The sequence below is a fragment of the Hibiscus syriacus genome, unplaced genomic scaffold, assembly GCF_006381635.1.
Source record: "Hibiscus syriacus cultivar Baekdansim isolate YM2019G1 unplaced genomic scaffold, ASM638163v2 tig00116989_pilon, whole genome shotgun sequence".
NCBI classification, from domain to species: Eukaryota; Viridiplantae; Streptophyta; class Magnoliopsida; order Malvales; family Malvaceae; genus Hibiscus; species Hibiscus syriacus.
Window position 1 is genome coordinate 5,397,901 of NW_024063508.1, and position 11,784 is coordinate 5,409,684.

The following is an 11,784-nucleotide window of genomic DNA, read 5'->3' on the forward strand; positions in this document are numbered from 1 at the left end:
ACTGTACGACAACTATGTTTATTTTTTATATTATTAGTAGGTATGTAATAGAATTATGATAACATTCTGAAAAGTATTTGATTTATAATGATATAAAAAGATAAAATGTTTGAACATTAGATTTTGGTTTACATACTAAAGTTTAATGAGCGTTTTATTATTATTAAATTAAAATGTTTTATGAAAAGAAACAAAATTTTATTGGTTTTTAAAAGAGGAAATACTTTAAAAGTGATGTGACATTTGTGTATCGTGTACATAAAAGTATACGGGAAATGGGTGTTACATTTATTGGTATCAGAGCTGCAGGTTTAGTCGATTCTCGGTAGAAATCAGGTGTATTTTAATGTAAAAAGGGTTTATATGCCACTAAGATGTCAAGGTTACTGATAGGGTATAGCTAGAATATGATTGATGTTACTCCTTACTAATTTAAGTGGTATCCTTATGCATGTTATATTAGATGTCGGATTCTACGAATTCGAGAAGAGCGACAGTACAAGAATTTAGAGAAGGGCCAGGTAGCGAGAGCTATGAAGCTAATAATGAGCATCTGGTCCCATCTAAAAATGTTAGCGCACCAGCACATCAGGGTATGTATGTGCTAGAGTTTGGAGCCTTTATGCAAGCTCTTCATGCGATTTTGACTCGATTCCAACCTCCTCTGGCTACCTCTGCTCCTCCAGCACCGCAGATATTAATCCCAAAAGAGTTGAGAAGTTTGGGAGCTCCTGAGTTCTGGGGAGAAGACGACGAAGGTCCGATGGATGCTGATTTATGGTTAACTGATGTTATGGTGATAATGGAAAGTCTACAGTGCTCAGATTTTGAAAAGTTGGGCGGAGATGTATCTTCACTTCGAGGATTAGCTCAGGTGTGCTGGACAAACACTACAATTTATGCACTACCTGATCAGGTGACATGTTAATTCTTTCAAGACGAGTTTCAGAACAAGTACATCAGGGAGAACTTTATGAGGGCGATACAGTTGAAATTTCTTAATCTTAAACAAGGTGATCGAGCAATACATGAATACAAGGCTGAGTACAACAAGCTTAGTCATTTCTCTACTGAGTTAGTTCCCAATGACAAAGCTAAACGTGTTTGGTTCATTGAGGGCTTGAGGCCTAAATTGAAACAGATGATGTTCACTTTAAATTTGCCTAGCTTACAAGAAGTTATTAACAGAGCTAAGGCCATTGAAAGAGCTCAAGAGGAAACTCTAGCAGTGGAGCAAGGTTTACAGACGGGAAAAAGTGTTGGAATGTCTTTAACTTACCATCAGGGAAAGAGGGGCAAGGGTTCGAGTTCCCAATATACTGACAGAGATGGTTCTGCTGCAACTTCGCGAAAAACTAAACAACCCCAGTCTTTTACTGCTAGCATGTGTAAAGCATTTGGAAAGAGAACTTCATGTCAGACATGTGGCAAATCGCACTGGGGAGTATGTAGATTGCTTTCTGGCACTTGTTTTCATTGTGATGAATCTGGTCACTATGCTCGAATTGCCCAAAGAGATCCGGAGATAGATCAGTGCAAACTGAGAGATCAGTAACATCATCTAATAGAAGCATAGTAAGAGGAAGATTCGACGGATAATCCGAGTCAAATTAGTGACAAGAGACTCAAGGAGTGGCCCGAATTTATAATATTAAGTCTAATGAAGATCAGGATGCCTCGTAGATTGTAACATGTACATTCCACCTTTATGATGAACCTATATTTGTTTTGATTGACCCTGGTTCTGCACACTCTTATATTAGTACAAAGTTGATTAGAGCTAGAGGAATTCCTTTGGAACCAATCTTTAGTGAGATGATAGTGGTAAACCCCATGGGCCATAGTTCGAGAGTAACTCGAGTATGTAGAAAATGCCCGATAAAGATTCAAGGGGTTGTGTTCTCGACAAACATGATGGAGTTGCCCTTCGATGAGTTTGAAATCATTTTGGGTATGCATTGGTTGTTTCCACACATCATGGATGAGTTGATTGTCGCAAGGAGCGATGATTCTTGAAGGATGCGAAAGGCTCTGAAATAGTAGTGATCGGGTAAAACGTGAAATCACCATCCAATGTGATATCAACCTTGACTACTAGGAAAAATTATGTCAAAAGGGTGTAAAGCTTTCCTAGCTAACGTGATAGACATTCGAGTACCAGAAGCGAGATTAAATGATATTCCAACAGTTAAGGAATTTCCAGAGGTTTTTCCGGAAGAATTACCTAGTTTACCTCCAGATCGTGAGGTGGAATTCATGATTGAGGTTTATCTGGGTGTCGAACTTGTTTCTATGGCTCCATACCGAATGTCTCTAACAGAATTAAGGGAACTAAAAGCCAAACTGCAAGAGCTACTCGATAAAGGATTTGTGAGACCCAGTGTTTCTCCTTGGGGAGCACCTGTGCTTTTTGTGAAAAAGAATGATGGGTCTATGCGATTATGCATCGACTACCGTCAGTTAAATAAAGTAACAATAAAGAATAAATATCCTCACCAAAGGATTGAAGATTTATTTGATCAATTAAAAAATGCCGTAGTGTTCTTTAAGATAGACCTGAGGTCGGGGTACTACCAATTAAAGATCAAAGAAGATGATATTTAAAAAAATTCAGACTCAGTATGGACACTATGAATTTGTTGTAATGCCATTTGGATTGACTAATTCTCTTGCAACATTTATGGACTTGATGAACCAAGTATTCCAACGTTACTTGGATCATTTCATGGTGGTATTTATAGATGATATTTTGGTGTATTCCAAGTCAAGAGAGAAACATGATGCTCATCTTCGAGTGGTTCTTCAGATACTTCGAGAAAATAAGTTGTATGCCAAATTATCTAAGTGCAAATTTTGGTTTGGTTAGCTGAAATTGCTTTCCTTGGTCATATAGTCTCCGTAAAAGGCATAAGAGTAGATTCCAAAAAGATTCAAGCTATAGTGGATTGACAACCCCCAAAAAATGTTTCTGAGGTTCGGAGTTTCTTGGGGCTTGCTGGTTATTATAGGCTGTTTATGAAGAAGTTTTCAATGTCGGCTTCATCGCTAACTAAATTGTTGAGGAAAGATGTGTTTTTTGTTTGGTCAGAGAAATGTCAAGAAAGTTTTGAAATGTTAAAGAGAATTGTAATAGAGGCGCCAGTGCTTGTACAACAAGAGTCGGGTAAAGACTACAATGTTTTTAGTGATGCATCCCGTAATGGATTGGGATGTGTGCTGATGCAAGATGGAAAAGTTGTGGCTTATCACTAGTAGAAAAACCCCTTTAATGACTCGCATTACGTGTCATCTATAGGTGCGGATGACACACATTTGCCTGTCGTTGAAGCCACCGACATGAATTTCAGATGACGCGCAACTGTGTGTCATAAATCTATGACGCGCATTTATGACACACATTTATGACGCTCATTAATGACGTTCATTAATGACGTTCATTGAGTGTCATTGAAGCCCCCGTCATAAATTAAGATGACATACATTTCTGCGTCATAAATTTATGACACACATGTACGTCTTACATTGCGCATCATTGAAGCCCCCGTCATTAAAAAAGATGACACATATTCAGGGGTCGTGATTATATTTCGTAAATTATATATATATTAGATTGACAAATAATTAAACTAAATCACATTTAAGGCCTCATAATACTAAATATATATATCATATTATATATAAGCAATCCATTTGCATACAATATATTCACATTAAGTTATAAAAATATTGTAATCATATGCCGATACAAAATATCACTGCATAATAAAGTTCTACAAATATGCCCTCGCCATCCGGGTGTTTACACAAGAAATCATCATCAAGTTCTATTAAAGGGGAGTCTTGTGAAAAATCAAAAGTAGCATGGTATTCCAACATATTATCAGTTTCACCATTTGCTCCATACTTTTACATCTTATATTGTGTGAAGCCGACAACAGATAAATTCACCCCTTGTCTACCTAGCAAAAAGAACACAACTTGGAAGATTCATTGCATACTATTAAGTTTGTTAACTACTTAAGATTCTGCAGAACTTTGATAAGTTAGAGAACTACTAAGTGCAATACAATTCTCCCAAGTTTCAATTCATACCTTCTGCATATCTGATCCAATGGAGTACGGTAATGATCAAACAGTAGCCAGATACCATATCCAAGCTTCCAGTGCTTTTGTAACTTGTATTTCAGAACCATATTGTGTCATTGAAGCACTAGCGCTTTCTGAACCATATTGTGTCATTGAAGCAGTGTTATTCTCACCATCAACTTGATCATTATCATCCTTGGGAGCAGGAAATCTCTCTCTGTAAAGACGATATTCAGGCAAATTGAAATATGACACATGAACTAGATAGACTAAGTTTAGGGGAGAAATTATGGAACTAACATGATTCCTAAAATTTTATGAAGTATACCTAGGCAAAGAAGCATGATGTCTTAGAAATGGAGTAATTCTTTCACCTTTACCATAATGCTCCTCTAAATGTGCAAATTGTCGTTTGAATCACTCAACGCCACTATTTGATTGAAAAAAGAAAAAGGATACATATTTTTTTTCTTTTATAATTAATTTTATACAACATATTTAAAGTTTGTATTAATTTTTTTGGGGTTGTGATAGGGAGGGTTGGGCTTTTTATTTAAATTTTGGGGTTGTTGAGTGATGGGTTGAATTAAAATCTACTGATATCGGGGTTGGGTGAAAACTCCTAACTTTTGGGTCTAGGCCAAGACGATAAAAAATCTGACCCGGTCCATGATGTTGTCATCCCTAATCTCCTCCCCTAATCTTAGAGAAAAGTTCTAGATAATTGAGTGAGATAAAAATTGCAATCATACCAGAGGGCCTTCAGGGTCACTAAGAAGTGTGTCCCATATGCGGAGACTGTCCGCAAAGTTGAATTCTTGTGTCAAGAGCAAAGTAATCCACCTGAATGTGTAAAACTGGGGGTTGACCCGTGTGATATTTAAACACAACAGTTAGCATTTAAGCCCAACTAATTACCTTGACAAGCTATGGAAAACGACAAAGGTGAAAGTGTTCAAAATTTTGCAGGTAAGAGGCAAGCATGAGTCAAGATATAAAAGATGTTTAAATTTTGCAACAATATCTTACTTTATTTGTGATCTCTAGATGACGCCAAAGCTCTTCATCATGTTCCTTCAGAAGCTGTGACAACCTAGAAATTGTGGAACGAATTCCCACAATGATGTTGTCAAGTTGCTGGCAGAAATGATCATGGAATCCACTCAATAATTCAACAAAACAAAAGAATATGTCGGCTTCATGTTATTCTTACTGAAATTGTAATTGGTCTATGGCTATATGTTTGCATATATACTCAATAGTTGGTGCATATATATATATATATGTCCGCCAAGTTAATAATTATAATGATAAATGAACATTACCGTACTGTTTTTCAAAAGATGTAATCTATTTGAAAGTTATTGTTTTTGTTTAAACTTTTTGGGTATCTTGGGGTAAGAAAAGGGATGGATGTGATGCAATGGAGTTGCAAACAGAAACAAGAAAATCATGGAAACCTCATTTCATATTCAATACATGAAAATCAAAACAATTGTATGTTAGAGATTTAATAAAAAAGACATGAGTGGGGATAATAATGAGATCTTACCGCCATTTTCGCATCAGGGTCATTCTTGAATACATAAAATAGAGGTGCCAAGATTTCATTCATTCCTTGAACATATCTTATGCCCGAATTTAACTCGGCAAATACGATTAATATGTTTCTCATTGCATTCTGAACGAGCAATATGCATGCAAGTCTGGAAATTATTCAATCCATATCTAAACTTAAGTCCAAAGGGGTGAAACACTAAATTCACATGAAATAATAAAAGAAAAGAAGAAGATGGTTACCTGATTAGATTTTGCAAGCTACGAGTCCCTAGAGAAAAATTAGTGTAAAAATTAGAATCAAGTCAATAGTTCAGTTATCTTTTACTAGAAGATGGTTACCTGACAAAGTTTAACCGGAAATTAGTGTAAAAATTAGATTACAACATCAAGATATTATTTTACTAGCTCTTTCCACACTTGCAACTGAAGTGCAAGTTTTGAAGCATATGATATCTTTTATCAATGTGTTTACCTGTTGCACATACAAGACAACCTCCAAGCGCATAGCTGAGTTTCTCTTGAAGTATAAATAGACGTGAATAGGATTAAAAGCTCTCAAGACACTTGCATCATGCTTAACAAGATTGTAAATTCCAATGCCTGCTAAAGAACAAAACCATATGAACAAAGCAGGGCATACAACAAGTCCTACTTGAATTGTTCCAAACTTTTGTACACTGAACAAAATTACAAGAAAGGCAACTGATATCATCACCACTCCATCTGCAAATAAAGAAAAGAAAATAAGGAAACACAATAGTTTAATGACTATTTACCTGTAATAAAATAGAAAATCATAAAGGAACATAAACCATAGGATGTAAAGGAGGGAAGGAAAAAGAAAAAAGGCCATATTGTTTCTAATACATACAGATTTAACATTTAGCTAGACTGGAAACTCTAGTCCGACTAAAGTTAAACTATCATTACAAACAACACATGATCGCGAAAAAGGCAGTTGCAGAAACACAATGAAGAATTGTAGACTCATGATCAAACTATGAGATATACAGGTTAATAACCATCGCATGATATATTCAAAATAACAAATAATTTTCAATAACATACAAGTTAAATTATGCAAAAGATTCCTAGCCAAAAAGGTCAATTAGAAACAGGAATGTCCTCTCTAATAGTATTTACTAACAAACAGTGAAATATGAGTCAGCAAAGCAATAATGTTTTATAGAGTTGATAACAACATGGAATAACAGCTTACTTTGTTCAATTACACCAACTCCAACCTTCAGACCACCAACAGAAGACATAACTACAAATAAAAATGCAAAAGTTATCATCTAAATATTAAAAATGAAAATAGATTTAATAAAACAATTATGTTGTATTCTACCATAGCATGATTCCATAAACAAAAGAGATAAAAGAACAGTAACACATAAAAACCTGGCATTGCTGGGGTAACAACCCCATCAGCTATTACCATAGAAGTGCCAGCAAGCACTAACATCAGAAGAAGTTTGTTCAGAGTCAATGGAGTCTCTAGTCTCTCTTTTATTTTAAGTGATCTCTCGAGCTCAGGAGATGACACCTTTAGCATGAAGCCAGATATTTGGGTATCTGATGGAACCAGATTCAAGAGAAGACTGACCTTAGCATGCCGAGAAATCAATGAGTACAAATGCAAAAGTACTACCTTCAAGAAAAAAACAGCAACAAATGATGTAAAATAGTTGACAAGGAATATATACTTAACATATTTGTTTAAGGCCTACATAAAAGAATGAAAGATCATAAAATACAACAACAAAAGATGTCAAACAATTGACATGGAATTAATATTTAACATATTTGTTTAAGGCCTGCATAAAAGATCATAAATAAGGACTTGATTGGGATTGAGGAACATCTGGCATACCTTCACTGTCATCATTAGCCCAAAGAGTGATAAGGACATATTTGACAAGCGAAATCACGAGTAGAGTGTATAGAACCAGTGATAGTTCTCCAATAACATCTTCATCTCCGTTGATAGGTGCCTTGCTAAACATCACACTAAACATATATAAAGGACTTGTTCCAATATCACCAAATACAACACCAAGAGTCTGAAACGCATGTATTATTATCCTTCCTGTACCAAAGTCCTGAGATCAAAAGTCAACTATACACATAAAAGTAAGCTGCAAAATTAAAGCACATTAAAAAAAGGTATGCCTCAACGCGATAAAGTTAGATTCCAAACAAATTCGATTTTTCAAGATTACAAATAGAGGACTGATTTATTACATTAGCATCATGAAACAAGAATAATATACCTCGTAGTCACTTCTATGTACGCCATGGACTTCGAGAGCTTCAACGTCGAAAGAATCAACACGCGGTTCGGTGTGAATCAAACGCTGCACCAGACTATCCTCGTCTTCAAAATCTACTTCCAATTCCATACGACACATCTGAATTATCTTCCTCGTCCTCGATCTCAGATTCCTCTTCGCCTAGGAACACCCAACGAGATTTCAACGAATCCATCGAGCCTGATCCTAATGCTCTTCTGATCTCTCCTCCTCCTCCTCTATCCGACGATGAACCTCCGTCGGCCCCCTCTGCCATTGAGAAAACAAATGATTCATAAGAGATTCGATGAACATCTATTTTTTCTTGGGAGATTTTTTATTTTTTGAGATGAGAGATTTGGACACACATGTATGTCGGGGAAGAAGCGGGAAAGGATGAAAATAAGGGGGAATTAAAAGACGACTTTTACAGATGACACACAATTAAAACTGTACTCCGTGTTTTTGCAAATTTTTTGGATTATGACTATTAAATATGACACACATTATTGTAAGTCATAAATCTGCCATTGAGAAACAAATGATTCATAAGAGATTCGATGAACATCTATTTTTTCTTGGGAGATTTTTTATTTTTTGAGATGAGAGATTTGGACACACATGTATGTCGGGGAAGAAGCGGGAAAGGATGAAAATAAGGGGGAATTAAAAGACGACTTTTACAGATGACACACAATTAAAACTGTACTCCGTGTTTTTGCAAATTTTTTGGATTATGACTATTAAATATGACACACATTATTGTAAGTCATAAATCGTTCAGATTTTAAAAAAACATGACATTTTTATGACACATGTTTGCAAGTCATAAATTAACGTATGTCATCGTTCGTGTGTCATTAAAGGTATATCACAAGAGTTTAAAGTACTTGCTGACTGAAAAAGAACTGAACCTGAGGTAGAGAAGATGGATCGAGTTGTTAAAAGATTATGATTTGATCATCGATTATCATCCTAGGAAGGCTAATGTGGTAGCTGATGCACTTAGCCGAAAGAATTTTGCCGCTCTACGGACTTTGGATACAAGTATGTCTTTAAAAGAATATGGTATTTTGATTGCTGAGCTTAAGTTAAAGCCGATGCTTTTGGATCGGGTAAAAGAGCTACAAGGTCAAGATGAGAAATGCTTAGAAAAAATTACTCAAGTAGAAAAAGAAGAAGCCAAAGACTTTGAAATGAGGATTGATGGATGTTTATATTATCGTGGAAGACTTTGCATTCCTGATAATGATGAACTAAAGAAAGATATTCTTTTCGAGGCACATTATAGCCCTTTGACTATGCATCCAGTTGGGAATAAAATGTATCAGGATATAAAGAGTCGTTATTGGTGGCCTGGCATTAAAAGAGTAGTATCAAAATTTTTTGCAAGATGCCTGACATGTCAGTAAGTGAGAGTTGAACATCATGTGCCTTCTGGATTGCTACAACCGTTATTCATCCTTGAGTGGAAGTGGTAACGAGTTACAATGGATTTTATTTCGGGCTCCCTTTGTCACCAGGTAAAAAGGACTCGATATGAGTAATTCTGGACAGATTGACTAAGACGACTCATTTTATTTCAGTTCGAGTAGATTACTCGATGGATAAGTATGTGAAGTTGTATATTAAAGAGATATTTAGACTGCTTGGAGTGCCTATATCGATAGTGTCATATGAAGTCTTGAATGGGAGGAAGTGTAGAACACCCTTAAATCGGTTTGAGCTAAAAGATCAAGACTTAGTTAGCCAGGATTTGATGAAAGAAATGGATGAAAAGGTGAAAATTATCCAAGATAATCTGAAAATAGCCTCGATAAACAGAAATCTTATGTTAATCAAAAAAGAAAAGAGATTGAAATCACGTGGAGGATAAGGTATTTCTGAAAGTATCACCTTGGAAGAAAGTATTGCGGTTTGGGAGTAAAGGAAATCTAAGTCTGAGATTTATTAGACCTTATGAGATCTTAAAAAGGGTCAGACCCATAGCTTATCATTTAGCTTTGTCTCCTGATATGGACAAGATTCACAATATTTTTGACGTGTCGATGCTGAGAAATTATTGATCAGATCCATCTCATGTCATCACACCCGAAGAAATAGAGATCCAACCAGATTTAACTTACGAGGAAGAACCAGTGCAGATCTTAACTAGAGAAAACAAGGAACTCCGTAATAAGAAGATTCCTCTAGTTAAAGTACACTACAAAAAATCACAAAGCAGAAGAAGCTACTTGGGAAAAAAAGAGAACATGAGGAAATAGTTTCCATACCTCTTCGTATCAGGTACTTCTTTCAATTCGAGGAAGAATTTTCTTAGGGGGAGAATTGTAATACCCCAAGTATCGGGTCGGTGACAATAATGAAAAGCTTTAAAATATGGAGGATTTAATTTGAATAAATGGTAAAGTACAATAATGAATTAGGAAATTGGTTTAAGATTAATTAGTAAGAATCGAATAATGAAAGGGCATTTTGGTCCATTAGAGGGAAATAGATTTAAAATTCATTTTAATTAGGGTATTTAAAAAGGGAAAGTTGAAAAATCAACTAAGTTGTCTTCTCTTCTTCTTCCCTCGTTGCTCGTGCTCTCTTCCATAGCCAAACGTAAGGCTTTATTTAGCTAGTTTTTCCTTTCATTTTTGGTTTGTTCTTGAAACCTTAAGTGTGGTGGAAGCTTAAGGAAGGTTTAATGAGGATTAAAACTAATAAATGGATTACTTATTGGGGATTGAAGAAAATGAATTTTTGAGTGATTTTTTGAAATATGATACATGTATATTTGTCTTGTCAAATAAGTAAATAAGAGATTAGAAGCCTTATATGTGATTAAAAACATGTTATAAGCTAAATGGACGAAAGTTAGTTGGGTTAAGTAATGGTGAGTTTAATGGTATTGTTGGAGGTAAAAGTAAGAGATTTAAACGAAATCAAGGTAAAAATCGAGCTAAAATGGAAAATTTAGGTAATGGTATATATACAGGAAGAACATTACCGATACTATAGGTTTAAATTTGAAGGAATACGATGAACAGTATCAATACTGATGTAATTAGTATCGATACTGATGTGGGTATCGATAGTATAGGAGGGGTACCGATACCAGTCAGCTTGAAATGTTAAGATATGATGAAATTTAATAGAGTTTGGAAATAATAATACTTTTGAGTATTATTAGAAGTATAAATGTTAGAAAGTATACTAACATTTGTATTGTATCTGTAATTATGGATAATTGTGTATATAAAAATCAAGCTCCTGAGTCTAGCAAGAAAATGGGCAAAGATAAAGTTGTCGATTAGTCGGACATCAGTAAGGAATCCTATTAAGGCATACAAGGTGAGTGCATTAATTATGTACTTATATGTTATGATAGTCATAAATGCATTTTTCTTAATGTATGTATTGCATTTACCATATTGGCACTATGTGTGCAACCTAAGAAATTCATAATAAGTTTATGAATTTTTGTATTGACACTATGTGTGCAACCTAAGAAATTCATAATAAGTTTATGAACTTCCGTATTGGCACTATGTGTGCAACCTAAGAAATTCATAACAACTTTATGAATTTCCATATTGGCACTATGTGTGCAACCTAAGAAATTCATAATTAGTTTATGAATTTTTGTATTGACACTATGTGTGTAACCTAAGAAATTTATAATAAGTTTATGAATTTTCGTATTGGCACTATGTGTACAAGCTAATAAATCCATATTTAGTTTATGAATTTCCGTATTGGCACTATGTGTGCAGCCCACATAATTCATAATGAGTTTTTGAATTACTATATCGACACTACGTGTGCGAAAACCACTGAATTTATAATGAGTTGAAAT

The 11,784-nt window shown here is 35.0% G+C and overlaps 1 pseudogene; it reads right to left on the bottom strand.

Moving 5' to 3' along the window:
- Positions 1-4,128: 4,128 nt before the first annotated feature.
- On the bottom strand, positions 4,129-8,217 carry LOC120193140 (annotated as a pseudogene).
- Positions 8,218-11,784: the final 3,567 nt, after the last annotated feature.